Raw genomic sequence first — 6,863 nt, forward strand, 5'->3', positions numbered from 1 at the left:
CACTTCAGCCCCAAAAAAAGAGCTGCTTCCATTTTGCCCTCTCAACACTTGGTTCACTTCATTTATTGGACATTGTGACACAAAATAGCCCTTTTTACAACTTAATCAACCTCCTGTTGACCTGGCTTACATGGCTGCCGGGCCGTGACGGCACGTTTTCCCCCTGCTGGCAGCTGTGGGGCTTGCAGGTATCGAGGAGCGGTCGGACATGTCCAGACGTGTGCTGAACGGGCCAAAGGGCTGGAGGAGGGCCAGACTCTCACAGTGAGAGGGGAGAGAGATGGCAGATGTCCCCGACGAGGGGCTGCTTGGAGTGGGGCACGTGGCTGCCTCTCTGCCCTCTAACCCTCCCCACCTCCACCCATCCTGCCTCCACATAGCCTAGCCAGAGAACATTGACTAGCATAGTGCCATGTGGGGCTCAGCTGGTTAGAGCATAGAGCTAGCAATGTCAAGGTTGTGGGTTCAGTTCCCGCAGGGACCACAATATACTGCTGTCCTTCCTTGCTGTTTACCCGCCAAACACTCCTCCTTGACCTCTCCTCTCTTTTGCTCCAACAACTAGTCTTTCCTTCTCATTCTATCCATCCCTGAGACTGTGTGGTCCCCCACTCCACTCCCCTCATTCTCCAGCCCCGTCCCACAAACTCTCCATCCCTCCTTCCATCCCCCTGTCCCTGAGAGCCAGAGAGGCATGGTCTGATATGCAGGATGAGGAATTCAATAAATTACTATAACAAAAAAAGCAGCAGCATTTTCCCATCTCTCTTCTGCCTGGACACGGGACGTGGAGGGAGAGAGGGAGCGACAGAGTCCATTTACAGAGCCCAATCCTTTGCTTTGCCCTCTAACTCTCTCCACATCTCTCTCTCTCTCTCTGCCTTTCCATCTCAGTCTCCTTTCCCCCACTCCACCTCTCTATCCCTCTCCATCAACCTCTCTAAGGAACTACATTCCCTTGGCCTCCTCTCAGGAACGGTACATGGGGAACAGGAGACCTGGAGATTGGGTAGATCCTTCAAGGACAGCATTCACTCACCTGTGAGTGGAGAGTGGCCACCTTAGAAAAATAATGACTAGAATAAAAATGTAAATTATATTTATATGGTAGGGACACCCTGTTTTCTTCCCTATACCCAAATCCACTACTCATGATGAAGGTTAATGCCTGTCTGTCGGAAAGCCGCAATGTTTAGAAGTCACCAGAGTCCATCATGAACTGTCTGACACTTATCATAAGATAACAAATTGAGAGAGAACAGAGAGAAAGAGAGAGAGAGAGGATTGAGGAAAGGGGTGAACAAAGAGGCTAAGAAAAAGAGGGTGTGATAAAGAGAGAAATGCAGTGATGAGAGATAGATAGATACATGGAGATAATTAGAGCGATAGTGAGAGAATGGTGGCTGGAGATGGTGAGATAGAGAATTCATAAAATGAGAGTGAGAGAGAGATATAGAGAGTGAGGGGGACAGAGAGAGAGAGAGAGAGAGAGATAGAGAGAGAGAGATGGGCTCACATACCACTGACCCAATGTGGTTGCTGTATCTCTAGTGGTGGTTCACAGTAGTATAAATCAATGGAAGTGGGGGAACTGGCTAATTAATTCCTATTGTTAAGTACTCTGCTAATTGATTTCTCTTTAATGACCATGACACAACAGGGTTTTAAGAGGTCGTCAACACTAAAGGGTCACGCTGGGGACCAATTACCACACACAGAAGGCGACGTTTACACAGATAACGGCAATTATTTGTTTATTATTATGACAAACAACCAACATGGCCACCACAGAGAAGGAGAGAGAGCAGGTTTATATTGGTGTAGTATTCTGCTGTCATATGTCAGCGGTTTCACGGCGATAGTGTTTTCTTCTTCTTCTGTAACTAGAAGATGAGTCGCTGTCCTGCACAAGCTAGTTTGCTCATCAAGCCCCCTCAAAAAGAGGCAGCACGTTCTTGCTGTCGGGGGCCAAGTGAAAGAAGGCGTCGTTAAGGCCTGCATCAAAAGCAACATTAGTCTTAGAGGATGTATAATTGAAATTTCCTCATTAAAAGTTGAACTCTTTGGAATACATTTCAGTGAAGGGTGGGTTTTAGCATACAGAACACCACTCATCTAACGTTCCCTCTGGCACAGTCTGAGCGACAGTAAATTGTTTTGCCTTAATGGTTTTCGCTTTGACAGGGAACAGAAAGGAGCTACATTTGGATCTTAATTAATGGTGCTTGTAGGTGAGGGGAGACGGGAAAGAGTTGTGGCTGTCTATGAGGAGAGACATCCAGCAGTCTACGGTCACTGAATAAAAGAACATAGGTTGACTCAGTGTGATGTCAGTGTGATGTCAGTGTGATGTCCCAAGGATTATTTGACAGCTACTTAAGAGAACTATTTGATGACCGTTTCTTAATGATCAGCAGAGATACTCGCTGCCTCTCTCTCTCTCTTTTCACTATCTTTCCTCATCTCTGCTTCAGTTTATCTCTCTATGTCAGTCTCTCTCTTTCTCTATGTGTCTACCTGTCTGTCTCGTTGTCTATCCCTCTGTCTCTCTGTCTCTCTTCTCTCTGTCTCGCTCTGTGGTGTTTACCTTTCTCTCATCCTCTAACTCAGTGGTAATTCTAACTTTTTTAGCGGGGATCCCATTTTTTTTTGCCAGAATTTCTGGGTACCGCATTTTTATCCCAACAATTTCTCTCCACCCCACCCCAAATCTAAAGACAACAACCTCAACAAATAACAAATGATCTTTCTCAAAAACGTTTGTTTATTTTCCGGTACAATAATCTGTACTATGAATGTTTTGTTCTCCCAAAAAATAGTTTTTTTTGTTTAAATAATAATAATTGGTGATCCCACTGCAGTTCCCCTGCGACCCCAACAGGGGTGGTGACCCCGACTTTACATACCACTGCTTTAACTCCAGACGTGCTGTGATTGCCTGCAGTTGGTTTGGCCTGGTCTGACCCTTGTATTCTTGGATCTCACTGGGGGGTTCTGGTCTGACCCTTGTATTCTTGGATCTCACTGGGGGGTTCTGGTCTGACCCTTGTATTCTTGGATCTCACTGGGGGGGTTCTGGTCTGACCCTTGTATTCTTGGATCTCACTAGGGGGGTTCTGGTCTGACTGGTGTATTATTGGATCTCACTAGGGGGGTTCTGGTCTGACCCTTGTATTCTTGGATCTCACTAGGAGGGTTCTGGTCTGACTGATGTATTCTTGGATCTCACTGGGGGGGTTCTGGTCTGACTGGTGTATTCTTGGATCTCACTAGGGGGGTTCTGGTCTGATTGATGTATTCTTGGATCTCACTAGGAGGGTTCTGGTCTGACTGGTGTATTATTGGATCTCACTAGGGGGGTTCTGGTCTGACTGGTGTATTATTGGATCTCACTAGGGGGGTTCTGGTCTGACTGGTGTATTCTTGGATCTCACTAGGGGGGTTCTGGTCTGACTGGTGTATTCTTGGATCTCACTAGGAGGGTTCTGGTCTGACTGATGTATTCTTGGATCTCACTAGGGGGGTTCTGGTCTGACTGGTGTATTCTTGGATCTCACTAGGAGGGTTCTGGTCTGATTGATGTATTCTTGGATCTCACTAGGGGGGTTCTGGTCTGACTGGTGTATTATTGGATCTCACTAGGGGGGTTCTGGTCTGACTGGTGTATTCTTGGATCTCACTAGGGGGGTTCTGGTCTGACTGATGTATTCTTGGATCTCACTAGGGGGGGTTCTGGTCTGACTGGTGTATTCTTGGATCTCACTAGGGGGGTTCTGGTCTGACTGGTGTATTCTTGGATCTCACTAGGGGGGTTCTGGTCTGACTGGTGTATTATTGGATCTCACTAGGGGGGGTTCTGGTCTGACTGGTGTATTCTTGGATCTCACTAGGGGGGTTCTGGTCTGACTGGTGTATTCTTGGATCTCACTAGGAGGGTTCTGGTCTGACTGGTGTATTCTTGGATCTCACTAGGGGGGGTTCTGGTCTGACTTGTGTATTCTTGGATCTCACTAGGGGGGTTCTGGTCTGACTGGTGTATTCTTGGATCTCACTGGGGGGTTCTGGTCTGACTGGTGTATTCTTGGATCTCACTAGGGGGGTTCTGGTCTGACTGGTGTATTCTTGGATCTCACTAGGGGGGTTCTGGTCTGACTGGTGTATTCTTGGATCTCACTAGGGGGGTTCTGGTCTGACTGGTGTATTCTTGGATCTCACTAGGGGGGTTCTGGTCTGACTGGTCTATTCTTGGATCTCACTGGCGGGGTTCTGGTCTGACTGGTCTATTCTTGGATCTCACTTGGAGGGTTCTGGTCTGACTGGTATATTCTTGGATCTCTCTAGGGGGGTTCTGATCTGACTGGTGTATTCTTGGATCTCACTAGGGGGGTTCTGGTCTGACTGGTGTATTCTTGGATCTCACTAGGGGGGTTCTGGTCTGACTGGTCTATTCTTGGATCTCACTGGCGGGGTTCTGGTCTGACTGGTGTATTCTTGGATCTCACTTGGAGGGTTCTGGTCTGACTGGTGTATTCTTGGATCTCACTGGGGGGGTTCTGGTCTGACTGGTCTATTCTTGGATCTCACTAGGGGGGTTCTGGTCTGACTGGTCTATTCTTGGATCTCACTAGGGGGGTTCTGGTCTGACTGGTGTATTCTTGGATCTCACTTGGAGGGTTCTGGTCTGACTGGTATATTCTTGGATCTCACTAGGGGGGTTCTGATCTGACTGGTGTATTCTTGGATCTCACTAGGGGGGTTCTGGTCTGACTGGTGTATTCTTGGATCTCACTAGGGGGTTCTGGTCTGACTGGTCTATTCTTGGATCTCCCTCGGGGGGTTCTGGTCTGACTGGTGTATTCTTGGATCTCACTAGGGGGGTTCTGGTCTGACTGGTGTATTCTTGGATCTCACTAGGGGGGTTCTGGTCTGACTGGTGTATTCTTGGATCTCACTAGGGGGGTTCTGGTCTGACTGGTGTATTCTTGGATCTCACTGGCGGGGTTCTGGTCTGACTGGTGTATTCTTGGATCTCACTTGGAGGGTTCTGGTCTGACTGGTGTATTCTTGGATCTCACTAGGAGGGTTCTGGTCTGACTGGTGTATTCTTGGATCTCACTGGGGGGTTCTGGTCTGACTGGTGTATTTTTGGATCTCACTGGGGGGTTCTGGTCTGACTGGTGTATTCTTGGATCTCACTAGGAGGGTTCTGGTCTGACTGGTGTATTCTTGGATCTCACTAGGGGGGTTCTGGTCTGACTGGTGTATTATTGGATCTCACTAGGGGGGTTCTGGTCTGACTGGTGTATTCTTGGATCTCACTAGGAGGGTTCTGGTCTGACTGATGTATTCTTGGATCTCACTAGGGGGGTTCTGGTCTGACTGATGTATTCTTGGATCTCACTTGGAGGGTTCTGGTCTGACTGATGTATTCTTGGATCTCACTTGGAGGGTTCTGGTCTGACTGATGTATTCTTGGATCTCACTAGGGGGGTTCTGGTCTGACTGGTGTATTCTTGGATCTCACTGGGAGGGTTTTTACAATCAGAACAAAACTCACCGACAGCACTATGGCTACCAGCGAGGAACCCATTTTTACGAGTCCTTGTTTACCTGGGGACACCATTTCAGTGATGGACCTTGGCTCTGGGTCAACAAGACTGATCATTCAGTTGCCCATGATGACGTCGCCCTGACTTAGCAAGAGCAGGAAGTAACCAATCAGGATATAACTAGATACATCTCTCAACCAGGGACAGACGTGGGGCTCTGTATTTATTTAAGGCCCTGCTTAACTAGGATTAGGCCAACAGGTCAGGTAGTTGCAGGATGGAGTCAATTCAGAAATTACTTCTGAAAGGCATATAGAGTAAAGAATGGCATTTTTAGTGAGATCCTTAAATAAGATGTGTTTAATATACACACACACACAGTGTGAGTGTTTGGTGAGTGGTGAGGGATACGCAGTTGCGTTTTGCTTTCTGCTATGTCATAGGGTTTTCTCATTCTCCCTGTCGTAGCTCAGTTGGTACAGCATGGTGCATGCAACGCTAGGGTTGTGGGTTCGATTCCCAAAGTGGGACCAGTACACAACAGTACACAACATGTACTGCACACACTGGGGTCGGCTAATGGGAGGATCCTAATAAAATCAATAAAACAAATCAATTCCCATGTACACATCCACATATCCACACATACTCAACCATCACACACTCAACAATCACACACTCAACCATCACACACTCAACCATCATACACACAACCATCATACACACAACCATCATACACTCAACCATCATACACTCCACAATCACACACTCAACCATCACACACTCAACCATCATACACACAACCATCATACACACAACCATCATACACTCAACCATCACACACTCAACCATCACACACTCAACCATCACACACTCAACCATCATACACTCAACCATCATACACTCAACCATCATACACTCAACCATCACACACTCAACCATCACACACTCAACCATCACACACACAACCATCACACACTCAACCATCATACACACAACCATCATACACTCAACCATCATACACTCAACCATCACACACACAACCATCATACACTCAACCATCACACACACAACCATCATACACTCAACCATCATACACTCAACCATCACACACACAACCATCACACACTCAACCATCATACACTCAACCATCACACACTCAACCATCATACACTCAACCATCACACACTCAACCATCATACACTCAAATATCATACACTCAACCATCATACACACAACCATCATACACTCAACCATCATACACACAACCATCATACACTCAACCATCATACACTCAACCATCACACACTCAAC

At 47.1% G+C, this 6,863-nt stretch overlaps 1 protein-coding gene across 4 annotated transcripts in view; it reads right to left on the reverse strand.

Moving 5' to 3' along the window:
- Nucleotides 1-6,863, reverse strand: part of LOC106592487 (IQ motif and SEC7 domain-containing protein 3) — a 294,872-nt gene that overhangs the window by 208,033 nt on the left and 79,976 nt on the right. The window lies entirely within an intron of this gene.

Source organism: Salmo salar, chromosome ssa17 (genome assembly GCF_905237065.1).
Source record: "Salmo salar chromosome ssa17, Ssal_v3.1, whole genome shotgun sequence".
NCBI classification, from domain to species: domain Eukaryota; kingdom Metazoa; phylum Chordata; class Actinopteri; order Salmoniformes; family Salmonidae; genus Salmo; species Salmo salar.